This window comes from Lontra canadensis, unplaced genomic scaffold (genome assembly GCF_010015895.1).
Source record: "Lontra canadensis isolate GAN:19392208 unplaced genomic scaffold, GSC_riverotter_1.0 scaffold32, whole genome shotgun sequence".
NCBI lineage: Eukaryota > Metazoa > Chordata > Mammalia > Carnivora > Mustelidae > Lontra > Lontra canadensis.
Window position 1 is genome coordinate 19,743,656 of NW_022631026.1, and position 26,877 is coordinate 19,770,532.

At 41.7% G+C, this 26,877-nt stretch overlaps 1 protein-coding gene and 1 pseudogene across 3 annotated transcripts in view; one reads left to right on the plus strand and one right to left on the minus strand.

Annotated features, from left to right (window-relative positions):
- Window positions 1–26,877, minus strand: part of ASXL2 (ASXL transcriptional regulator 2) — a 143,767-nt gene that overhangs the window by 107,760 nt on the left and 9,130 nt on the right. The gene's annotated exons all lie outside the window — the stretch shown is intronic.
- On the plus strand, window positions 17,345–18,015 carry LOC116873241 (annotated as a pseudogene).

The window sequence follows — 26,877 nt, forward strand, 5'->3', positions numbered from 1 at the left end:
TGGGCCATGATCCCAGGTTCAGAGGGCAGCCTGCTTCTCCCTCTCCCTCTGTTGCTCTCTCTCACCCTCTCTCAGATAAATAAAATCTTAAAAAAGAAAAAGTTGTGTAAGTAAGTGAGAAAAACAATTAAAAAAAAAAAAAGGACCGGCAAAGGATATAAAGGCGTAGGTCAGAGAAGACAAATACAAGCGTTCAGTAAACATCACAAAGATGTTCAGCCACAGCCATACAACCATAAAGATGGAAATCAAAATCAAAACCAGGGGTTTTTCACCTATGGAGCTTGCCAAAGTCAAAAAGACTGAAAAGCTCATTATTTGCCAAAGTGTGGGGAGCAGATACTGTCTCCATTGCTGTAAAATGGTAGGACCCGTCTGAAACACAATCTGGCACTCTCCAGGGCTGGATGGATAGGTCTTTGACCCATCAATTCCAATATAAAAATGCACTCTATGCCTACATTCTTACAAGAACACAAATATGTACAACATTTACTTAACATATTTCTGCAACATCATAAAGAGCCTAAATGACAATAAGTAATCAATAAAACAGATTGATAATTAACCAAGTAAAAGAGGACTATACCACTATCAAAAAGAGTCTTGAGGACATCAAAAGAACAGGTAACAAAAGTCAAGAAACAGGGGTGCCTGGGTGGTTCAGTGGGTTGAAGCCTCTGCTTTCTGTTCCCGTCATGATCTCAGGGTCCTGGGATCGAGTCCCGCATTGGGCTCTCTGCTCAGCAGGGAGCCTGCTCCCTCCTCTCTCTCTGCCTGCCTCTCTGCCTACTTGTGATCTCTGCAAATGAATAAATAAAATCTTAAAAAAAAAAATCAAGAGGCAAACTGAACTAAATCGTAATTTAAAACTTTGGCATCGGGCGTCTGGGTGGCTCAGTGGGCTGGAGCCTCTGCCTTCAGCTCAGGTCATGATCCCAGGGTCCTGGGATCAAGCCCCGCATCGGGCTCTCTGCTCAGCCGGGAGCCTGCTTTCCTCTTTATCTGTCTCTGCCTGCATCTCTGCCTACTTGTGACCTCTGTCTGTCAAATAAATAAATAAATAAAAACATTTAAAAAAAAAAAAGCAGCTGCTTTAACAAAAAAAAAAAAAGAAAGAAAAGAAAACTTTGGCATCAAGAGACAGAATCACCACAGTGAAAAGCCAAGTTAAAGAATGGGAGAAAATATTTAGAAGTCATGTATGTTTAAAAGTTAATATTCAGAATAGTGTTCCCTTCAGCAGTACATATAACAAAACTGCAACGATACAGTCATGACACACAAATTCGTAAAGCATTCCATATTTTTTTTCTCAAAGAAGACATACAGAGAGTTGGTTAACAGACACATGGAAAGATGTTCAACATCGCTCATCGTCAGGAAAATGCAAATCAAAACTACCATGATATCACCTTATAAATGTCAGAATGGCTAAAACTGTAACAACACACAGAACTACAGATGTTGACAAGGATGTGACGAAAGAGAAATCCTCTTCCACTGTTGGTGGGAATGCAAACTGATGCAGCTACTGTGGAAAACAGTATGGAGGTTCCTCAAAAAGTTAAAAAAAGAACTACCCTATGATCCAGCAATTACACTACTAGGTATTTACCTAAAGGATACAAGAATACTGATTTCAGAGGCACCTGGGTGGCTCAGCTGGTTAAACGTGAGGCCCTTAATCTCAGCTCAGGTCTTGATCTCAGGGTCATGAATTCAAGCCCTGTACTGGGCTCCACACTGAGTATGGAGCCTACTTAAAACACACACACACACACACACACACACACACAGAGATTAGAAGGGACACATGCACCCCAATGTTTATAAGCAGCATTATCTATAACAGCCAAATTATAGAAACAGTCTAAGTGTCCATCAACTGATGAATGGATAAGGTATGTATGTATATGTGTGTACATGTGTGTACCTACACGTATGGAAGATTACTCAGCCATCGAAAGAATGAAATCTTGTCATTTGCAACAACGTAGATGGAGCCAGAATGCATTATACTAAGCGAAGTAAGTCAGAAAAAGACAAATACCGTATGGTTTCACTCACATGTAGAATTATAGAAATGAAACATGAACATGGTGGGTGTGGGCAAGAGGAAACAACAAAACAGTCTCTTAACTACAGAGAACAAACTGAGGGTTGCTGGAAGGCAGGTGGACAGTTGGATGGATTACATGAGTGACAGGTATTAAGGAGGGCACTTGTGATGAGTGTTGGGTGTTACATGTTTAAGTGATGAATCACTGAATTCTATTCCTGAAACTAATATTACACTATATGTTAACTGGAATTTATTTATTTTTTTAAAGATTTTATTTATTTTTATTTGACAGAGATCACAAGTAGGCAGAGAGGCAGACAGAGAGAGAGAGAGGAGGAAGCAGGCTTCCTGCTGAGCAGAGAGCCAAATGCGGGGCTCGATCCCAGGACCCTGAGATCATGACCCAAGCTGAAGGCAGAGGTTTTAACCCACTGAGCCATCCAGGTACCCCTGTTAACTGGAATTTAAATAAAAACTTGAAACTAAAACAAACAAAAAACCAAACAAACAAAAAACCCAATATCCAGAATATATATATAAAGAACTCCTACAACTCAAGAAAAAAACGAAACAACTCAATTCAAAAATGGGCGACGGGGCGCCTGGGTGGCTCAGTGGGTTAAAGCCTCTGCCTTCAGCTCAGGTGATGATTCCAGGGTCCTGGGATCAAGCCCCGCATCGGGCTCTCTGCTCAGCAGGGAGCCTGCTTCCTCCTCTCTCTCTGCCTGCCTCTCTGCCTACTTGTGATCGCTCTGTCAAATAAATAAATAAAATCTTTAAAAAAAAAAAAAATGGGCGAAAGGGGCACCAGGGTGATTCAGTGCGTTAAGCCTCTGCCTTCAGCTCGGGTCATGATCCCAGGGTCCTGGGATCGAGCCCCGCCTTGGGATCTCTGCTCAGCAGGGAGCCTGCTTCCCCCTCTCTCTCTGCCTGTCCATGCCTACTTGTGATCTCTGTCTGTCAAATAAATAAATATTTTTTTTAAATGGACAAAGGACTTGAACAGACATTTCCCCAAAAAAGATATGCAAATGGCCAACAAGCACTTGAAAAGATGTTCAACATCCTAATCATGAGGGAATTGCCAATCAAAATCACAATGCAATTATCACAACATATCCACTAGGATGGCTGCTTTCAAAACAAAACAACAACAAAAACAGAAAATAAGAAGTGTTATGAGGATTTAGAAAAATATTGGTTCCTCAAAATACTAAAAATAGAATTATAATATAAATCTAGCAATATTACTTCTGGTTATATATTTTAAAGTAACAAAAGCAGGGTCTTGAAGAGTTATGTGTATACCCATGTTCACAGCAGCATAATCAAACAACCAAAACGTAGAAGCGTCCATTACAGATGAATAGACAAAATGTAATATACACATACAATGTAATCCTAGTAGGCCTTAAGAAGGAAATTCTAACACATGCTACAGTGTAATGAACCTTGAGGACATTATACTACATAAAAAAGTGAATCACAGGGGTCCCTGGGTGGCTCAGTCTGCTAAGCATCTGCCTTTGGCTCAGGTCATGGTCCCAGGGTCCTGGGATCAAGCCTTGCAAAGGTCTCCCTGCTCAGCAGGGAGTCTTGCTTCTCCCTCTCCCTCTCCTCCTTTCTCTCAAATAAATAAAATCTTTAAGGAAAAAAAAGTGAGTCATGAAATGACATTTTATGATTTCACTTATACAAACCATCTAGAGTGGTCAAACTGATAGAAATGGAAAACAGAATGGTGGCTTCCAGGTACAATGGGGGGAGGAGGATGAGGAATTATTTAATGAGTATAGAATATCAGTTTTATAAGCTGGGAAAGTTTTAGAAACTCATGACACAACAATGTGTATATATTTAACACTACTGAACTGCACCCTTTTTTACAAGATTTATCTATTTATTTGGGGGGGAGGCAAGAAGAGGGAGAGAGAATCTCAAGCAGACTCCCTGCTAAGCATGGAGACTGACCTAACTCTGGGCTCAAACTCATGACCCTGAGAACATGACCCAAACCAAAATCAACAGTCAGACGCTCCACTGAGAAGGCCCCTGAACTGCACATTCAATGTAAAGTATATATATTTTACCACAACATTTTTAAGAGAGCAATGTGGATACATGGATAGATAGTCAACATTAATCACAGAATATTGGCGGTGGGTATACAGGTATTCTCTGTAAAACTTTCAACTTAGCTGCATTTTACTTTTTTTTTTTTTTAAGATTTTATTTACTTGACAGAGAGAGAGAGAGAGAGAGAAAGAGCGAGTGCGCACAAGCAAAGGGAGCGTCAGGCAGAGAGGGAGAAGCAGGCCCCTGCTCAAGAGCCAGATGCAGGACTCCATACCAGGATCCTGGAATCATGACCTGAGCTGAGCACAGACACTTAACTGACTGAGCCAGCCAGGCGCCCCTAAGCTGCGTTTTAAATTTTTCATAATAAAATACCGTGAGGACAAAGAACAATAATACAGTACTCTTTGAGCTGATATGTGAAAACAGTCACACACTATTAAGTGAAATATCCAAGTTGCAGAATTATATATAGTAGTTTAACTGCTTAAACTGAGCAGCTGTCCCGCCACCAGGTGTCCACCCAGGTGTCCTGCCATCTGATTTAATCACTGTACATTTGCAATTCGTTTTAACATCTACTAATATGTTACACGTTTTTAATGTTACACTTCTCTTTTTAAAAATAGTCTTCGGAAAAAAAATAAAAAATAAAAATATTCTTAGGGGATTCCTGGGTGGCTCAGTCAGCTGCCTTCAGCTCAGGTCATGATCCCAGCATCCTGGGATGAGCCCCACATCGGGCTCCCTGCTCAGTGGGAAGCCTGCTTCTCCCTCTCCCACTTACCCTGCTTGTGTTCCCTCTCTCCCTGTGTCCCTGTCAAATAAATAAATAAAATCTTTATAAATAAATAAATTTATAAGATTACTTGATAATAACTGAAAATTTTCTCATATTGATTCTTTCCATCCAGATATAAATTGGCTCTCTTCAATTCTTCAAGCCTTTCCTTCATCCTTTTCAAGGATCTTAGTTTTCTTCACCTAGATCCTGCACATTTCTCATTCAACTTATTTTTTTAACATTTTATTTATTTAATTTATTTATTTGACACACAAATCACAAGTAGGCGGGGGGGGGGGCGGGGGAAGCAGGCTCCCTGCTGAGCAGAGAGCCCGATGTGGGACTTGATCTCAGGACCCTGAGATCATGACCTGAGCTGAAGGCAGAGGCTTAACCCACTGAGCCACCCAGGCACCCCTCATTCAACTTATCTAAATACTTTATATTTTTCATTATATTCTGTTAAATACTGGTATACAGGAACTCTACTGAAAAACTTGTGGGGGCGCCTGGGTGGCTCAGTCTGCGAAGCGACTGTTTTTGGTTCAGGTAATGATACCAGGGTCCTGGGATCGAGCTCCACACTGGGGTCCCCGCTCACAGGGAGTCTGCTTCTCCCTCTGCCGCTCCCCTTACTCTTCCTTGTGCTCTCACTCTTTCTGAGACAAATAAATGAAAAAGTCTTAAAAAAAAAAAAAAATCATGTAGCACCACCTATATATAAAGCGGCCCAGAAATAAAATCTTTAGGCAGCTGGGACAAGTACCCACTCTGCATATTGTTTCTAATCTTTGACCTAATGAATTAATAACTCCCTAATACCAAAAGAACTCTGCATCCTTAGAATAAACTGGTTAATCATGGTGTGGTGTTCTACTATATTGTTATATTTAAAATTTACATATATATATACTTAGTAAGCCTGTTTTCCTTTTCTGTCCTATTTTTAAGCAAGTTTTTTGTATGAGTTAGCTAGTATCACTTTTGCTACACACATGGTAGGTGTTCAATAGTAAAAGTAAAACTACTATACTGTCAGAAAGGAAGACAGACAGAAATTCAACAATCACTGATCAACAGATGTACAGATCCTAGCTGCCACAACACAACAGAAGAATCACTATAGGGGCGCCTGGGTGGCTCAGTGGGTTAAGCCCCTGCCTTCGGCTCAGGTTATGATCTCAGGGTCCTGGGATCGACCCCTGCACCAGGCTCTCTGCTCAGCAGGGAGCCTGCTTCCCTTCCTCTCTCTCTGCCTGCCTCTCTGCCCGCTTGTGATCTTTGTCTGTTAAATAAATAAATAAAATCTTAAAAAAAAAAAAAAAAGAATCACTACAGAAACACAGCAGTGAACAAACCAAGAAGCTGATATATTCTCAATAATGGTTGTGTTAAAATTTAAAACTAAGGGGTCCCTGGGTGGTTCAGTCAGTTAAGATTCTGTCTTTGGCTCAGGTTATGATCCCAGGGTCCTGGGACTGAGTCCACACCCTGCTCCTGCTCAGTGGGGAACCTGCTTCTCCCTCAAGCTGCAGCTCGCCCCACTTGTACGTGCACAGGTGTTCTCTTTCTCTCTCTCTCCCTGACAAATTAATAAAATCTTAAAAAAAAAAAAAACACTTAAAATTAAAATGCCATCATCTTCCTAAACCCCTTTAAGGACTCAAAAATTTTTCAAGGAAGCCCTGGACACCACATGCCACAAGGAGGAAGGCTGATGCCCTATGTACATAATCTTCGACAGGCCAGTGCCAATCCAGAATCATTCCAGATCTTGAGTTATCTCGCATCTAGGCAGGACATTCAACATGAGAGGAGTTAGAGTAAATAGCGACAGGAAGCAAGACCTACCAAGAAACCCAGAGAACACAGTGGGGTCCTAGTCATGACACATTACCTCCAGGACTTGAACTTCGATGGCTCTCCTCATCACTGTCCTCCAGCCACACCTGCCTCTTCACCGTTACTAGACCAAGCCCGGCACATTGTTGCCTCAGTCTTTATGCTGACTGCTCGCTCAGAATAGAACTCTTTCCCTGAATAACGGCAAAGCTTGATCCTTCCACCTCCATCCTATGTTTGGTCAAAAGTCAACTTCTCAGAGAGGGCTTCCTTGAATACCCAATTAAAATTGCAAACTACTCCAGTCCCAGCCCAGCATTCTCCAGCCCTGGCGCTTTCCTCTTCCCCTTAGCACTTATCAGTAACATAATACGTATACGTATACAATTTACATATTTACTATGTTGCCTGTCTTCTATTCCACCCACATATTGTAAAGTTTCACGCTGACATGGATTTTTTTTCCTGATTTGTTCACTCCTACATCACAGAACGGTACCTGACATATGCTTAAGTCCTAAATAAATATTTAAATTAAATGTTCCATATACTGAATCTCCAAAGATTTGACAGTGAGATATAGTATTTGCAAACTGATCCTAACCTAGGCCAACCTAAGATATTCTCCAAAGAACTGATCCTTCCATGAGCTTACAAATCTAAAGACCTGACATTTTAAAACTGACAATATTTAGGGGCACCTGGGTGGCTCAGTCGGTTAAGCGTCTACTTTCAGCTCAGGTCGTGATCCCACAGTCCTGGGTCCTGGGTCCCACATGAGGCTCCCTACTCAGAGGGGAGTCCGCTTCTCCCTCTCCTTTGCCCCTCCCCATCTTCACTCTCTCTCTCTCAAATAAATACATACAATCTTAGAAAAAAAAAAAAAAAAGGACAGTATTTATAATCATACTGTCATCCTCGGTCTCTGCCTCAATCTCTCACCCTACAAGGAGAAACAAGAAAAGGTTTCAGAAGAAAGTCTTCCGGCCACCCCACCCCAGAGTACGTCGGTTCGGTGCCTTCCTTCACTTCATAGCAGCCATTATCTTCACCTCCATTTTGTCTACTCAGGGAAAATTTAAAAAACAAAACAAAACTATAGTTAAGAGGGGAGCTGGTAAAGGAAGAAAGGGGTTACAATAAAAAAATACAGCTAATGGGTGCCTGGGTAGCTCAGTTGGTTGAGTATCTGCCTTCAGCTCAGGTCATGTTGCCAGGGTCCTGCCTCACTGTGGGCTCCTTGCTCAGCAGAGGTTGCTTCTCCCTCTCTCTCTATCCCTCCCCCCTGCTCCTGTGTGCGAGCGAGCGCTCTAATAAATAAATAAAATATTTTTTTTAAACTAAAAAAAAAAGAAAAAGGGTGCCTGGGTAGCTCAGTCAGTTGAGCATCTGCCTACGGCTCAGGTCATGTGGTCCCAGTGTGCTGGGATGGAGCCCCACATCGGGCTCCCTGCCTGTAGGGAAGCCTGCTTCCCCCCACCTCCCAGTGTTCCCTCTCTCGCTGTGTCTCTCTCTGTCAAATAAATAAAATCTTAAAAGCAAACAAACCCAACACTGAATTTTATAGAAGAAAACTTCAGGCAGATATATGTGTTTAATCACTTATATTTTAAGCTTTTCTAGCCATGTCAGGCAATATTATTTAATCTGAACTTCCCAGCTATCTTATAACTTCCAAGAAGCCACAGTATCCAGTATGTGGCAAAACTGGTGATTCCATACATTCCTAGGAGCAATCAATAAAAATTGGCACAATCCTTAAAAAAAAAACAACAGAAAGTCAAAGAGCAGATTATAACCAACCACATTTCTAATCTCCCCAAAGGAAATATTCCAAAAATAGGGATGCATCCCAATTCCAGGTAAGATGGGGTAAATATATTCCAGCCTGTCACTCCCACTGGAATGTAGCTGTAAAACTTGAGCAGAATGAAAGGAGCAGCTGAGGACTCTGCAAAGAAAATGGCTTCTTCTCACGCTCACATGGAGCGTGCACCAAAATACAGCACGTCGTCAGTCATAAAATACACCTTAATAAATTTAAAAGAACAGAAATCAGGCTACATCTGTCCTTGGGCCACAATTAAACTAGAAATCAATAACAGAAAGATAGTTAAAGATACGCCTGGCTGGCACAGTAAGTAAAGCATGCAACTCTTCATCTTGGGGTTGTAAATTCAAGCCCCATGTTGAATCTAGACCTCACTTAAAAAATAAAAAATAAGTTAAAAAAAATAAGAAAATAAAACCTAAAAAAAAAAAACAAACCACACACAGACACACAACACAGCTATTAAGAAAAAAAGACAGCTAGAGAGTCTCTAAAATACATGGAGATTAAACAACATATATTTTTTAAAGATTTTATTTATTTATTTGAGAGAGAGAGAGAGAATGAGAGCGAGTGAGCTTGAGAGGAGACAGGTCAGCAGGAGAAACAGACTTCCTGACAAGCATTGAGCCCAATGTGGGACTCGATCCCGGGACTCCAGGATCCTGACCTGAGCTGAAGGCAGTCGCTTAACCAACTGAGCCACCCCGGCGCCCCTAAACAACATAATGTTAAACAATACACAGGTTAAAGAAGAAATCTCAGAAGAAATTTTAAAATATTATGAACTAAATGAAAATGAAAATACAAGTAATCAAAATTTCAAAATGCTGGAAAAGCAGCACTTAGAAATTTACAGCCCTGGGCACCTGGGTGGCTCAGTGGGTTAAGCCTCTGCCTTTGGCTCAGGTCATGATCTCAGGGTCCTGGGATCGAGTCCCGCATCGGGCTCTCTGCTCAGCGGAGAGCCTGCTTCCTTCTCTATCTCTCTCTCTGCCTGCCTCTCTGCCTACTTGTGATCTCTCTCTGTCAAATAAATAAATAAATAAAATCTTAAAAAAAAAAAAGAAATTTATAGCACTGAATGGATACATTCATACACTAGGGAAAAAAGATCTAAAATTAATAATCTAAGCGTCTACCTTAGGAAACCAGAAAAAGAGCAAAGTAAATTCAAACCTAAGTAGAACAAATAACAGAAATGAGGTGTGCCTGGGGGGCTCAGTCAGTTAAGTGTCTGCCCTTAGCTCCCCTTAGTCCCAGGGACCTGGGACTGAGTCCCACTTCTGGCTCCTTCCTCTGTGGGGAGCCTGCTTCTCCCTCTGACTGCTTGGCCTGCTCTACCTGCCATTCCCCCTCCTTGCTCTCTCTCTCTCTCTTTCTCTCTCTCTGTCTGAAATAAATAAATAAATGTCTTAGAAAATAAACAAATATATAAAATCTTAAAGAGACAAGAAGTAATAAAAATGAGAGCAATAATCTGTGAAACTTAAAACAGGAAATCATAGAGAAAATCAGTAAAACCAAAAGCTAGTCCTCTGAAAAATCAATAAATCAATAAACCTAAGGCTAAGAAAAGAAGACACAAATTATCAGTATCGTAAGTGAAAGAAAGGACATTATTACAGATCCGATGGACACTGAAAGTATAATAAAAGAACGTAATGAACAACTCAATGCCCACAAATTTGATAACCTAGATGATGAAATGGACCTATTCCCTGAAAGGCATAATCTGTCAAAACACAGCAAGAAGAAAAAGACAATCTGAATAGGCCTGTATCTTTTAAAAAAATAGAATAGGGGTGCCTGGGTGGCTCAGTAGATTAAGTGTCTGCCTTCAGCTGAGGTCATGATCCCAGGGTTCTGGGACAGAGCCCCACGTGGGGCTCCCTGCTCAGCAGGAGCCTGCTCGTCTCTGTCCTCTATGCTCATGCTCTCTTCTCACTATCTCTGTCTCTCTCTCTCTCTCTCTCTCTCAAATAAATAAGTAAAATCCTAAAGAATGAATGAATGACCTTCCAAAACAGAAAACACCAGGCAATTCGAGAGAGAGAGGAGGGGTAGAGGGAGAGCAAGAATCTTAAGCAGACTCTGTACTCAACGCTGAGCTGTACATGGGGCTCAATCTCAAAACACTGAGATCAAGACCTGAGCCGAAACCGAGTCAGAACTTCACTAACTATGCCACCCAGACATCCCACCAAACATTTAAGGCAGAAATTACACCAATTCTCTACAATCCTTTCCAGAAGACAGAAGCAGGAGTACTTCCTAACTCATTCTGAGGCCAGCAATACTCTAATACCAAAACCAGAACCGAAACAAAGCTAAAGATCAAGATCTCATTAACACAGATGCAAAAAATCCTTAACAAAATATTAACAAATCAGGGGTGCCTGGGTGGCTCAGTGGGTTAAAGCCTCTGCCTTTGGCTCAGGTCATGATCTCAGGGTCCTGGGATCGAGCCCCGCATCGGGCTCTCTGCTCAGCAGGGAGCCTGCTTCCGTCTCTCTCCCTCTGCCTGCCTCTCTGCCTACTTGTGATCTCTGTCAAGTAAATAAATAAAATCTTTAAAAAAAAAAAAAATCAAATACAACAAAGTGAATGGTAGGAGACAGCCTGGAGAAGACCAGACTTCAAAATACCACCAACTGGCAATGAGTTTAGCAAATATTTCCCTCCACTGTCTCTCAATCTGAACTCAACAAAGCCCAACACGTGGATACAGGCATCAATGTAGATGGTTCCATTAGGATGGAGTTTCCTAATGCTCAGCAACAAAGTAAGAATTTCCCCATTTTCTGTCTTTCATTTTTAATTTTCCTTCTTCTCTCATACCGCAAACCCCAAGTAATTCTGTGGCAACAACAGCCACAGAGTTAAGTAGGTGCCTAAAACTCTGAAAGGAGGAAACCTTCCCCTTCTTACCGGAGGTGTTATGGTACCAAGAGAATGAGACAAACCCCATTGCTCTTTTAACTTCTCATCTCCTGCTGCTTGGCCCAAAGGGGACACAGCTGCAGGAAAAACAGAGTGGAATAAAGAAAATTTCTGGCCAAAGATGAGAAACCGGAGTCCCAAGGAATCAAACAAAAGAACTCAAGAAAGTTATCCCTTAAAGTTGTGACCGAAGTCCTCAACTAACACCTGAGTTACACGTGCGTGGACTGGATACTGAAACAGCATAGACAGACTCGGAGAACAGAACTATAGGATAGAACAGGGTCAGCAAAACTTTTCTATGAAGGGCCAAACAATAAATATTTTAGGTTCTGTAGTCCCAACACTCTATGTCACAACTGTGACCACTAAAGTATGAAAGCAGCCACAAAAAACACAAACAAGTGGGCATGGCTGTGTTCCAATAAAATCTCACTTATAAATAGGTAGTGAACTGGATCTGGCCCACAAGCCATAGTTTCACAACCCACCACCCAAATCCCAAATGCTATGATGGTTCACACAAAGGACAAATCCAAATAGCCGTTAGAAGTCTTTGAAGACTTAACTGATATTAAAACAACCCACAGAAGGCTGGCGAAAACTTGAAGCCTAAACACAATTCAGTCAACTGTTCGCCAAAAAAAACCTATTAACATTCTCCATAAAATTTAAACAAGACACAGAATATCAATTACAATCTAAATTTACTTGGTATTGGGGCATCTCGGTGGCTCAGTGGGTTAAGCCTCTGCCTTCAGCTCAGATCGTAATGTCAGGGTCCTGGGATCAAGCCCCACATCGGGCTCTCAGCTCAGCAGGGAGCCTGCTTCCCTCTCTCTCTCTCTCTGCCTCTCTGCCTACTTGTGATCTCTGTCAAATAAATAAAATCTTTTTTAAAAAATAAATAAATAAATCTACTTGGTATAGCAAGACCCAGAAAAATCTCAACTTGTTTGGGAAAGAAAATCAAAAGATAGAAGCAAAAAGATAACACAGATGAGGGAAATGTTTCAAAGACTTAAAAGCAGTTATTATAAAAATGCTCCAAGTAAAGGTAAAACACTTCTTGAAGGAAGAGGAAGATACAAAGTAGAATATAAAGAAGAACCAAATGGAAATTTTAAAACTGAAAAACAACCAAAACAAACAAAAAAACACCTCACTGAATTAATCAACAGCAGAAGAGGAAGTGAACATGGAAAGAGAAAAACAAATTAACTAATGATTGGGGGGAGGGACAAAACCTTTACTCAAAATTTAAATTTTTGTATGTCACAGATCAAAAAAGTAAAAGGGGCACGTGGGTGGCTCAGTGGGTTAAGCCTCTGCCTTCTGCTTGGGTCATGATCTCAGGGTCCTGGGATCCAGGCCTGCATTGGGCTCTCTGCTCAGCAGGGAGCCTACTTTCCTTCCCCTCTCTCTGCCTGCCTCTCTGCCTGTCAAATAAATAAATAAGGGGCGCCTGGGTGGCTCAGTGGGTTAAAGCCTCTGCCTTTGGCTCAGGTTGTGATCCCAGCATCCTGGGATCCAGGCCCACATCGGGTTCTCTGCTCGGCAGGGGGCCTGCTTCCTCCTCTCTCTCTGCCTGCTTCTCTGCCTACTTGTGATCTCCATCTGTCAAATAAATAAATAAAATCTTTAAAAATAAATAAATAAATAAATAAATAAAATCTTAAAAAAAAAAAAGAGAGAGACTTCTATGCAATACAATACAAATACAAACACAATACAAATACTTAAGTGTTCTTATGAACCAACAGATGACAAATATCCCAATTAAAAAATGGGCAAAGGAAAAAAAATTGGCAAAGGATATGCACAGACATTTCTCCAAAGAAGATAGACAGTGGTCAGTAAACAGATGAAAGGATGCTGTAAAAAGCACCTTTCAAAAAAAGCACATGAGAGGCGTGTGGGTGGCTCAGTGGGTTAAAGCCTCTGTCTTCGGCTCAGGTCATGATCCCCGCGTCCTGGGATCGAGCCCCCCATCGGGCTCTCTGGTCAGCTGGGAGCCTGCTTCCTCCTCTCTCTCTCTCTCTGCCTGCCTCTCGGCCTACTTGTGATCTCTGTCAAATAAATAAATGAAATCTTAAACACACACACACACACACACACACACGAATAATATCATTTATTCATTAGAAAAATACAAATCGAAACCACAATGAGATACCAGTTCACATCCACTAGAATGGCTATAATTATTAAAAGAAAAAAAAAGAGGAAAACTACAAGGGCTGGCAAGGATGTGAAGATATTAGAATCCTCAAATACTGCTGGTAACAATGTAAACAAATAGACGGCAAACAGTTTGGCAAACAGTTTGGAGACTCCCCAAAAGTTAAACATAGAGCTAACAACCTAGCAATTCCACTCCTAGATATGTAACAAAAAGAATTTAAAAACCAAAAAGAAAAAACTAAAAAGAAGTGTTTTGGTTATTTTTCCAATTTTGCTCCCTCTGCACAAAGTCCTCTCTTCTGCTGGCATTGTCTAGCACACTCTGCAGCACAGGAGTGTTGTCTCCAGCAACCACACGCAGCAGGGAAATGTGGGCTGGAACACAGTTAGCACTGCTGGTACAAAAAGTTGTACATGAAATGTTCACAGCAGCATTATTCACCATAGCCAAATAGTGGCAACAACCCAAATGGCCATCAACTAATGAACAGATAAAAGGGAGTATATCCATATGATGAAATATTATTCAGCCATAAAAAGGACACATGCAACAATACAGATGAACTTTGAAAACATTATCTTCCATGAAAGAAGTCAGACACAAAAGGGAACATATTTATTGTAACATTTCATTCAGAAGAATCTAATAGAGGCAAATACTCAGATATAGAAAGTAGATTAGTCATTACCAGAGGCTGAGAGGAGAATGGAAAATGACTGCTAATAATAACAAAAATAACAGGTAAAAATTTCAATGAGGCTGAAAACAGAAAAATAAAGAAAAAACAAAAGCTGTTCTTTCAATAGATCTATAAAACTCATAAACCTCTAATAAAAGGAAAAAGGAAAAAAGACAAGACACAAATTACCAGTATCGGGAATACAGAGGGGCATCACTACAGACTCCACAAGCAGTAAAGGAATACTACAAAAAAGACTCTACAGACATTCAACTTAAATGAATGGGGTAATTGGTCAAACCCCTAAAACCTACTCAAGAGGACAGAGATAATCTTAATAGTCCTATAACTATATGAGAAATTGAATTCACAGTTACAAAGCTTCTGTAAAGAAGTCTCCAGACCCAGAAATTTTCACTGGTGAGGGCTAGCAAGTATTTACAGAAGGAATAACACCAGTTCTACAAACTATCGATTCTCACTATTCACAACAGTTATGTTCCATAAAGTCACTGTAAACACTCTTTAGCAAATACTGAGCCACTGCTCCTGGAGGAAAGAGTTAGGTTCCTGAAAGACTGCTCACATTTTTGTCAACAATCAGTACAACTTTGATTTTATGTGCTTCTATTTGAAGATATTTAGTACATGTTAATAATGCATTAACAATGAACTCATGGCCAACAACAGCACTGTAAAACTCATGCCTAAATAAAGCTTATCTAACACAGGCAATTTTCTCCATTAGGAACATCACAGCTTTTTGTTTTTTTTTTTTTTTTAAACAGCTTTCTTCAACTTAAGAATACTAGATAGTGGGGTGCCTGGGTGGCTCAGTGGATTAAGCCTCTGCCTTTGGCTCAGTTCAATGTCTCAGGGTGCTGGGATCAATCCCTGCATCCGGCTCTCTGCTCGGAGGGGAGCCTGCCTCTCTGCCTACTTGTAATCTCTCTCTCGGTGTCAAATAAATAAATAAAACCTTTTAAAAAAATTAAATAAGGGCGCCTGAGTGGCTCAGTGGGTTAAGCTGCTGCCTTCGGCTCAGGTCATGATCTCAGGGTCCTGGGATCGAGTCCCGCATCGGGCTCTCTGCTCAGCAGGGAGCCTGCTTCCCTCTCTCTCTCTCTCTCTCTCTGCCTGCCTCTCCAACTACTTGTGATCTCTCTGTCAAATAAATAAATAAAATCTTTTTAAAAATAAATAAATAAATAAATACCAGATAGTACTTCAGCACTACATTTGGGGGCCATTTTAAACAGTGAGAGCGCCAACAAAAATGCAAAAGCCAAGGCACTACATAGGCCACAAAAAGGACACATTTTCACTATGAGAGGTGAAACAAGAAAGCAAAGCAGAGACCTCAGGTGGGAATACCCACATCAGGTGAGTCAAATTTTTTGCCACACCGTCCACATCCATGGATGACCACAAAAATGTCATGATTACTGTTTCCAGTGTTAGGTGTAAACTTTAGGGGGTGTCTGGGTGGCTTAGTCTGTTAAGCTTCTGACTTTTGACTACAGCTCAGGTCATGATCTTAGGGTCGTGAAATCAAGCCCTACATCAGAGCCTACTTAAGACTCGCTCTCCCTCTCCCTCCGTCTCCCTCCCTACCAGGCTGCTCACATTTCCTAAAAATAAAAAATAAGGGGCACCTGGGTGGCTCAGTCAGTTAAGTGTTTGACTTTGGTTCAGATCATTATCCCAGGGTTCTGGGATCGAGCTCTGCATCAGGCTCCCTGCTCAGCTGGGAGCCTGCTTCTTCCTCTTGATCTCCCACTTCTCCCTCTCCTGCTCCCCATTTCAGTGCTCTCACTCTCTCTCTCAAACAAATAAAATAAAATCTTTTTTAAAATAATAAAAATAGGGGCACCTGGGTGGCTCAGTGGGTTAAAGCCTCTGCCTTTGGCTCAGATCATGATCCCAGGGTCCTGGGGTTGCTCCCACATGGGGCTCTTTCTGCTCGGCAGGGAGCCTGCTTCCTCCTCTCTCTCTCTCTGCCTGCCTCTCTGCCTACTTATCTCTCTGTCAAATAAATAAATTTTAAAAAAGAAGAAGAAGAAGAAGAAGAAGAAGAAGAAGAAGAAGAAGAAGAAGAAGAAGAAAAAACAACAAAAGAGTAAATTTTAGCAATAGGTGAATCCACAAATACTGATCCAGGAATGATGATAAAAGAATAGGGGAGGACGACTTCTCAACTGATTTTTATGAGACCAGGATTATCCCGATATCAAAACCCAGACGCAGATGATAGAAGAAAACTACAGATTAATATCCCTCATGAACAGAACTGTAAATGTCCTCAAAGAAATATTAGCAAATCCAGCTATATATAAGTTATATATAAAAAGCATAATACACCACGACCACCAGGTGAATTATTTTTTCCCCAAGGATTGCAAAGCCAATTCAAAATTTGAAAATCAATGTCATCCACCATAACAGTCTAAAACTTTAAAGCAAATGATTTTGGCAACTGAGTCAGAAAAAGCATCAGACAAAATTCAACATCCAGTCATAACAAAAACTCTTAGTAAACTAAAGATAAAAGGGAGCTTCCTGAACCTGACAGTAAGTGTTTACAAAAAACCTATAGCTAGTACACTTAACAATCGAAGATGGAATGCTTTCCCCTGTAATTAGAAGAAAAAAAAATGTATCTGCAAATCATATCCAGCAAAGGATTTGTACCCAGAATACATACAGAATTCTCAAGTACCATCAGCAGAACAATAAACAACCCACTTAAACAGTGGGCAGAAGACTTAAACAGACACTTCACCAAAGACGATACAGATTTGGAAAATAAGCACGTGGAAAGATGTTCGAGAGTGACATGGCGCACAGTAGGCAGTGAGGACACAGCACCCTTGTTTCTTCCTCGTTCACGACTCCCTTTTTACGGTAGCAGCTGCCCTGGCCGCAGTTCTGTCTCCAACATGCAGCTCTTTGTCTGCACCCAGGAGCTACACACCCTCAGGGTGACCGGGCAGGAGACAGTTGCCCAGACCAAGACTCATGTAGCCTCGCAGGAAGGCACTGTTCCCACAAGATCAAGTACTGTTCCTGGCAGGCATGCCTTGAGACCATGAGGCTACCCTGGGTCAGTGTGGAGTAGAGGCTCTGACCACCCTGGAAGTAACTGGTTGCACGCCTGGAGGTGAAGTCCATGGTTCCCTGGCCCGTGCTGGGAAAGTAAGAGGGCAGACTCCCAAGGTGGCCAAACAAGAGAAAAAGAAGAAGGGCGCCTGGGTGGCTCAGTGGGTTAGGCCGCTGCCTTCGGCTCAGGTCATGATCTCAGGGTCCTGGGATCGAGTCCCGCATCGGGCTCTCTGCTCATCAGGGAGCCTGCTTCCCTCTCTCTCTGCCTGCCTCTCTGTCTACTTGTGATCTCTGTCTGTCAAATAAATAAATAAAATCTTTAAAAAAAAAAAAAAAAGAGAAAAAGAAGAAGACAGGCCGAGCCAAGTGGAGGATGCAACACAACCAGCGCTTTGTCAACACTGTGCCCATCTTTGGCAAGAAAAAGGGTCCCAATGCCAACTCTTAAGTTGTCCATGTAATCCTGGCTTTCCCCAATAAAGATACTTAGTTCAGTTTAGAAAAAAAAAAGAAAAGAAAAAAAAAGACGCTCTGGTGCGCCTGGATGGCTCCGTCGTTCATCGGCTGCCTTCAGCTCAAGTCATGATCTTGGGGTCCTGGGATCAAGCCCCGCATCTGGCTCCATGCTCGGCGGGAAGCCCGCTTCTCCCTCTCCCACTCCCTCTGCCTGTATACCCTCTCTTGCTGTGTCTCTCTTTGTTAAATAAAAAATAAAATTAAAAAAAAAAAGGATGCTCAACAACCTAAGCTATAGGGAAATAAAAATCACTATGATTTACCATTACACATTTATCAGGATGGCTGAAACAGGGTGCCAGGGTGGCTCAGTGGGTTAAGTGTCTGTCTGCCTTTGGCTCTCAGCGTCCTGGGATCATTTGTGGCATCAGGCTCCCTGCTGGAGGTGGGGGGGTCTGGGGTCTGTTTCCCCTCTTCCTGCTCATGTTCTCTTTCTCTCTCTCTCAAATAAAATATCTTAAAAGGGGCTCCTGGGTGGCTCAGTGGGTTAAGCCGCTGCCTTTGGCTCAGATCATCATCTCAGGGTCCTGGAACCGAGCCCCACATCAGGATCTTTGCTCAGCGGGGAGCCTGCTCCTCTCTCTCTCTCTCTCTCTCTCTGCCTGCCTCTCTGCCTACTTGTGATCTTTCTGTCAAATAAGTAAATAAAATCTTTAAAAAAATCTCTTTTAAAAAAAAAAGGCTAAAATTAAAAAATGCTGACGGGGCTCCTGGGTGGCTCAGTGGGTTAAGCCGCTACCTTTGGCTCAGGTCATCATCTCAGGGTCCTGGGATCGAGCCCCACATCGGGCTCTCTGCTCAGCAGGGAGCTTGCTTCCCCCTCTCCCTCTGCCTGACTCTCTCCCTCCGCCTGCCTTCTCTGCCTACTTGTTATCTCTGTCAAATAAATAAATAAGATCTTTAAAAAAAAAAAAAAATGCTGACAGTACCAAGCACTGGCAAGGGTGAAGAACAACTACATTTCAAACAGACTGCTGGTGAGAATGCAGCCACTCTGAAAGCTTCCCAGTTTCTTACAAAGCTGGACATACACTTACCAATTATGCAGCAATCCCACTTCTGGATATTTACCCTGGAAAAATGAAAACTTAACGTTCAAAGGAGAATCTGCCCACAAATATTTACTGCAACTCCATTCTTACTTGCCAAAAGCACAAACCATTCCTCAACAGCGAATGGGCTAAACCATTATACATTAGCACAATGAAATACCACTCAGCAATAAAAAGAAATGAACTATTAACACACAAAACAACACAGATGAACCTCAAAGGCATTAGAGTGAATTAAACAAACCAGTCTCAAATGGTCATATGCTAAATGATAGCATTTATATAACATTCTCAGAAAGACAAAACTAGTGATGAAGAACATATCATTGGTAGCCAAGGGTCAGGGGCAAGTGGAGAGTAATTACAGCAGAACAGCAAGAGAAGAGTTTGCTGGCTTGTACCTGACTATAGTGGTGGTGGTTACATATGCTAAATTCACACAACTGTGTAACAAAAAGGTTAATTTTTTACTGCATGGGAATTTTTTTTTTTTTTAAGATTTTATTATTTGACAGAGCGATCACAAGTAGGCAGAGAGGCAGGCAGAGAGAGAGGGAAGCAGGCTCCCCACAGAGCAGAGAGCCCGATGCGGGGCTCGATCCCAGGATGCTGGGATCACAACCCGGGCGGAAGGCAGAGGCTTTAACCCACTGAGCCACCCAGGCGCCCCATGCATGGGAATTTTTAAAATAAACTTCTAAATGAAAATAATGGAGTGAGGTACCAGGGCTGTGCGTATGTAGAAAATAAAAAGATAGTCACTACAGCATTAGTGGCCATTTTAAGTTTCTCATTTTAATACTGTTGAGCATTTACGACATAACCACATAATGGAATATTCTTCAGCCATAAAAAAGGGTTACTATTAGCAACACCACAAAATGATACATAGAAGTATTTTTTAACATGAAAAACCAGAATAGAAACTTAGAGACTAATTACAACCACGCAGAAGAAAACATATCAAAGACTAGAAGGAGGGGCGCCTGGGTGGCTCAGTGGGTTAAGGCTCAGTGGGTTAAAGCCTCTGCCTTCTGCCCCGGTCATGGTCCAGGTCCTGGGATAGACCTTGCATCGGGCTGTCTGCTCAGCAGGGAGCCTGCTTTCCTTCCTCTCTCTCTGCCTGCTTGTGATCTCTGTCAAATAAATAATAAATAAAATCTTAAAAAAAAAAAAAAAGGGGGACTAGAAGGAAATATCCCAAAACGTTTACATTGTGTCAAACAATAGAGTCAGTGAGGGGCGCCTGAGTAGCTCAGTGGGTTAAAGCCTCTGCCTTTGGCTCAGGTCATGATCCCAGGGTTGTGGGACTGAGCCCCATATTAGGCTCTCAAAGGGAGCCTGCTTCCTCCTCTCTCTCTGCCTACTTGTGATCTCTATCAAATAAATAAATAAAATCTTAAAAAAAAAAACAGTAATTTTTTCCAAATTAATATTACTTCTATAATTTAAATAATTCATAAAACTTTTGCAAAATGAAGGAAGCCTGTTACATTTACTGTAACTAAATACATTTATTTTAAATTTCAATATGTATGGACCAAAACGTTATTATGCTAAACAAATACTGTATGATCTCCCAACCAACAAACAGAAACAAACCCACAGATTTAGACAACAAGCTGATGGTTGCCAAAAGGAAGGTGGGGGGGCGCAGACCAAGTATGTGAAGGGAATATGAGGTAAAATCTTCCAGTTGTAAAGTAAATAAGACACAGGGATATAATGTAAAGCACAGAGGATACAGTCAATGATACTGTAAAAACTTTGTATGACAAATTATATGCATTTCAAAATGTGTAAATTTTTTTTTAATATTTTTTTTTAAAGATTTTATTTATTTATTTGACAGAGAGAGATCACAAAGCAGGCAGAGAGGCAGGCAGAGAGAGAGGAGGAAGCAGGCTCCCTGCTGAGCAGAGAGCCGGACGCGGGGCTCGATCCCAGGACCCTGAGATCATGACCCGAGCCGAAGGCAGCGGCTTAACCCACTGAGCCACCCAGGCGCCCCCAAAATGTGTAAATTTTGAATCGCAGGGCGCCTGGGTGGCTCAGTTGTTAAGCCTCTGCCTTCGGCTCAGGTCATGATCCCAGGGTTCTGTGATCAGGCCCCACATCAGGCTCCCTCCTTAGCAGGAAGCCTGCTTCTCCCTCTCCCCCCTGCTTGTGTTCCCTCTCTCGCTGTCTCTCTGTCTCTGTCAAATAAATAAATAAAATCTTTTTTCAAATTAATAGATAGCTACTGAATCGCTGTATGGTACAACTGAAACTAATACAATACTGTATGTTAACCAATCTTCGATAATAAAGAAATCTCAAAAGAGTGAAAAATGATATAGTAATCCTAACTCTGAACCAAGGCTCACAAACAATAAAGTGAAGCAAATTTCTGAAATATCAAACCTCATCTAGGTCATTACTCAGAAAAAAGACTACAAAAATGTCTAATACAGACTAAGAAAACATCTAAAAATGATACAAAGTAGAGTAAAACCATTTACAAATAAGTATTTCAAGGCATAGACAATTCAAATCACAAATATGCTCACACCACTTTTAAGATTAGCTTTAAAGCATAAAACTTAACTGTTCTTCATAGAGAACTTTCAAAACCCCTTGAATTAGGGGTATCTGGGTGGCTCAGTCGGTTGTCTGCCTTCAGCTTAGGTCATGATCCCAGGGTACTGAGATGGAGCTGCACTCCTGGCCCACTGAGAACCTGCTTCGCCCTCTCCCTCTGCCTGCTGCTCTGCCTACTTGTGCTCTCTCTCTCACTGTCAAATAAATAAATAAATAAAACCTAAAAAAAAAAAAAAACAACACTTTGAAATAATCTACAAATTCCTGGTGGGAGGTCCACAGAAAGTTAAACAATCATTTTCATTAAATCTGTGTCATTTGGGGGTGCCTGGGTGGCTCAGTGGGTTAAAGCCTCTGCCTTCCACTCAGGTCATGATCTCAGGGTCCTGGGATTGAGCCCCACATCGGGCTCTCTGCTCAGCGGGGAGCCTGCTTCCCCTTCTCTCTCTAGCTGCCTCTCTGCCTACTTGTGATCTCTCTCTCTCTTTCAAATAAATAAATAAAATCTTTAAAAAAAAATCTGTGTCATTTGCTACCTCTTGTTAGCTAGAAAACAAACCTAAGAAATAGATATGAACCAAATCCAGTAATAAATGAAAAAATGGGGGCACGAGGGTGGCTCACTGGGTTGAGCCTCTGCCTTCGGCTCAAGTCATGATCTCAGGGTCCTGGGATCAAGCCCTGCATTGGGCTCTCTGCTCAGCAGGGAGCCTGCTTCCTCCTCTCTGCCTACTTGTAATCTCTGTCAAATAAATAAAATCTTTTTAAACAAAATTTTTTTTAATTTTTAATGAAAAAATGGGAAATAATAGATATTTAATGGTGTTTTCACAAAGAACATCACGCATCCCAGAGCTACCACAGTATCTGACTTCAGGAAACAATATTCACTGAAATACAGTATGAATGGCTCCTTCTTAGAGTTGTGCAACACACAGCCCTGATTCTACACCTGCCCAAACCTGAAGACCAGGGGTACAGAAGTCAGTGGTATGGGAAGAACTGTCATTCCAGAAATAAGAAAAATCAACATGAGCTAGAACAACTAGGGAAGTTTTGCTTTCTTTTTTCATCTCAAGAGCAGCAACATCTTGTTGTGCTCAACAGCATTATACAACTTCCTGTCTGTGTGAGAACTTCAGACCAGCAGAACTTCAGTAAAGGCTTCTGTTGGAGAGCTGTAAATGGGATAGGTGTAGGTAGAATAGATATGAGAAAAAAATTTGAAAACTCTTCTGTGGCTCCTAGAATAAAAATTGTTGTCAGCCCAACTTCTACAACTCTCCACATTTTGGCCCCAACCTACCTGTTCTGGCGTTAATTCTCATTATACAATACTCACAGATAAATTAGCCAGGCATCAAACATGCCCTGCATTTTTTTAGTCTCCCTCTTTTCAGCTCTTCCCTATGCTTAAAATGCCCTTAAAATCATCATCTGTTAATACCGAGGCTAAATATTCTGAGACCAAGCCTGCATAATCCCCCCCGACCAAATTTGAGTATTACTACAGTTTGCTAGTATACGACCTCTGTGACACAAATTTTGCCATGATTTATGAATAATTATGAAACTTAGGTTAAAACAATAAATTATCTCAGTTTTTTAAGCTTATTTATTTTTTTAGTGATCTCTACACCCAGTGTGGGGCTCAAATCCAGGGCCCTCAGATCAACACTTGCAAACTCTTTTGACTGCGCCAGCCAGCTATCTCTGTTTCTGTGTTGTCAGGATTCTGAGCATGGATTAACTGAGTCTTGCACTTAGGGTCTCACTAGGCTGAAATCAAAGTTATCAGCTGGGACTGTGAACTCATCTGAGGCTTTGGGTTCTTTTCCAAACCTCGTAACAAGCTTCCTTATTGGCAGGTTTCAAGTCTCTTTCTGTTTCCTTGCTGACTCTAGGCCAGGAGTCACACAGCTCCAGGAGGCTGCCTGTCATTCCTTGCCACATGGCCCTCTTCATGCAGTTCACAACATCTAAGTCATAAGCAGGATTTTGTGCAGAATCTCCTGAAGCAGGAGATGGATCTTTCATTGAGTTCCCAGAGTTGTTCAGAGCTAGTTTAACTCTCTGATTCCACATTCACCTTGGGAAACAATTGGCAAATGGGGTCCGTGAGGTTAAATGGCTTTGCATTTAAATAGTCTCGAACCCGGGGCGCCTGGGTTGCTCAGTGGGTTAAGGCCTCTGCCTTCGGCTCGGGTCATGGTCCCGAGGTCCTGGGATTGAGCCTCGCGTTGGGCTCTCCGCCTCTCTACCTGCTTCTCTGCCTACTTGTGATCTTCATCTGTCAAATAAATAAATAAACAGAATCTTTAAAAAAAAAAAAAAAAGTCTCAAACCTGTGCTTATTTTCTAAGAAATAACTTCACAATATTTAGTTTTCCCATTCAAAAAACGTAAAACAAAACATAATTTAAAATATGTATTTTGGGGGCACCTGGGTGGCTCAGTGGGTTAAGCCTCTGCCTCTGGCTCAGGTCATGATCTCAAGGTCCTGCGATCGAGCCCCGAATGAGGCTCTCTGCTCAGCGGGGAGCCTGCTTCCCCCTCTCTATCTCTACCTGTCTCTCTGCTTACTTGTGATCTCTCTCTCTCTCTCTCTGTCAAATAAATAAAATCTTTTAAAACAATGTATTTGTTGGGGCGCTTGGGTCACTCAGTAGGTTGTGCCTCTGCCTTTGGCTCAGATCATGATCTCAGGGTCCTGTGCTCAAGTCCCGAATCCAGCTCCTTGCTCTGTGGGGAGCCTGCTTCTCTCTCTGCCTCTGCCTGCCACTCTGCCTGCCTCCCGCGCGCACGCCCGCTCTCTCTCTCTGACAAATAAATAAATAAAATCTAAATATAATAAAATAAAAATACTAATAAAAATAAATAACCTGTCCAGGGGCACCTGTGTGACTCAGTCTGACTCTTGATTTTGGCTGAGGTCATGACCTCAGGTTCATGAGATTAAGCCCTACATCCTGCTCCACGCTCAGCACAGAATCTGTTCAACTCTCTCTCTCCCTTTGTCCCTCTGTCCCTCCCCGCCAAAATAAAACAAATAAATCTTTTTTAAAAATAGTCCTATTTTGGGACACCTCAGTGGCTCAGTTGTTGAGCATCTGCCTTTGGCTGGGATCATGATCCCAGAGTCCTGAGATCGCGCCCCAAGTCAGGCTCTCTGGTCATCAGGAAGCCTGCTTCTCCCTCTCCCACTCCCCGTACTTATGTTCCTGCTCTTGCTATCTCTCTGTCAAATAAATAAAATCTTAAAAATAAATTAATTAATTAATTAAAAATATAGTCCTATTTTACCTGTCATGTTTTTATTGAGTGATTAATGATATATCTGAAAACTGTTTCCCTATTAACTTTACCTTGTAATCCATCTCTTTTTTATATTATACACACAATACAGAAGAGAAAACCTTTCATAATACATTAACGTATTTCACAGGTAAAATCCATTTAAATATAAAAATTTGTCTGGGGGCACCTGGATGGCTCAGTTGGTTAAGCATCCGACTATTGATTGGGCTCAGGTCATGATATCAGGGTCCTGGGATCAAGCCCTACATCAGGCTCCACACTTGGTCTGTTTGAGATTTTCTCCCTCTCCCTCTGCCCCTCCTCCCCTTCTGTCTCTAAAATAAATAAATAAGATCTTCTTTAAAAATTTGTCTGAGGGGCACCTGGGTGGCTCAGTGGGGTTAAAGCCTCTGCTTTCGGCTCAGGTCATGATCCCAGAGTCCTGGGATCGAGCCCCACATCGGGCTCTCTGCTCCGCAGAGAGCCTGCTTCCTCCTCTCTCTCTCTGCCTGCCTCTCTGCCTACTTGTGATCTCTGCCTGTCAAATAAATTAAAAAAAAAAAAATTGTCTGAACCACTCAAATCATACAGGAAATTAATCTCTATAAATCAACAGAACACATTACAATTTTTACATTACTATTTAGAAATGTCACTAACACCATTAAGCACTTTACTTGAAACTGAATATAGCTAAACCAGCTACTAAATAATTCAGACACCAGTGGGTTAAAGATTCAAGATGATTTGGGCCATCCCAACCTGTGAACTCCAGTGACAGTCCATTCTAAAGGAAGTATCAAGTTTTAAATGTCAGCAGCCAAAGAATTTTCAAATGAAAATTTGACAACATTCAACATTATTTCCACATTATTTTTACCAAAAGATGGATCAAATTACTCAAAAGACACCATAAGATTTTATGAGTGTTCCCTGATGCCTAGTACTAAGTACATGTGCATTTACCATTAGCCAATTTTAGTTAGTTTTTTTTTTTAAGATTTTATTTATTTGACAGAGAGAGACACAGTGAGAGAGGAAACACAAGCAGGGGGAGTGGGAGAGCAAGAAGCAGACTCCCCTCTGAGCAGGGAGCCTGATGTGGGGCTCAATCCCAGGACCCAGGGACAATGACCTGAGCCAAAGGTAGATGCTTAACGACTGAGCCACCCAAGAGCCCCCAATTTTAGCTTTCTTAAACAAGTAGGCAGAGGGCAGGCAGAGAGGAGGAAGCAGGCTTTCCACTGAGCAGAGAGCCCGATGCGGGGCTCGATCCCAGGACCCTGGGATCATGACCTGAGCCAAAGGCAGAGGCTTTAACCCACTGAGCCACCCAGGCACCCCCAATTTTAGCTTTCTTAAGCAAGGTCAGAAGTAAGAATTATCACAGAAATTTCCCAATGTCAAGGGGTGCCGGGGAGCTCAGTAGGTTAAGAGCCCGACTCTTGATTTTGGCTCAAATGGTAATCTCAGGGTAGTCTTAGGGTCATGGAATCAAGCCCCACATTGGGCTCCATGGAAAGTCCATTTAAGATTCTCCCTCTCTCTGTCTTTCTGCTCCCCCCAACCTATGTGCATGCGTGCTCGTGCTCTATAACATTTTTTTTTTTTTTAAAGCAAGGAAAAAGAAAACAGTAAAGAAAATTTCCCACGTCCAAAAATAACTCAAAAGAGTCTTTGGATACCGTGGTGTACCTTGGAATAATTTTCTTTCCAAGAACAAGAGAACCTTGACCAGTTTTTGTAACAAACAATACTATTAAAGTTGACTAACTTTATTCAAATGGTGCTCTCCTGAAAGTTTGGACAGGATCTTCTTTTTTTATCTCCAACTTAAAAAGGTGAAGAGAGAAAAAAAAAAAAAAAAGACTTAGCACTCACACAAAAAAGTGAGTTAAACTCTGCAGATAGAAACATGTAAACCG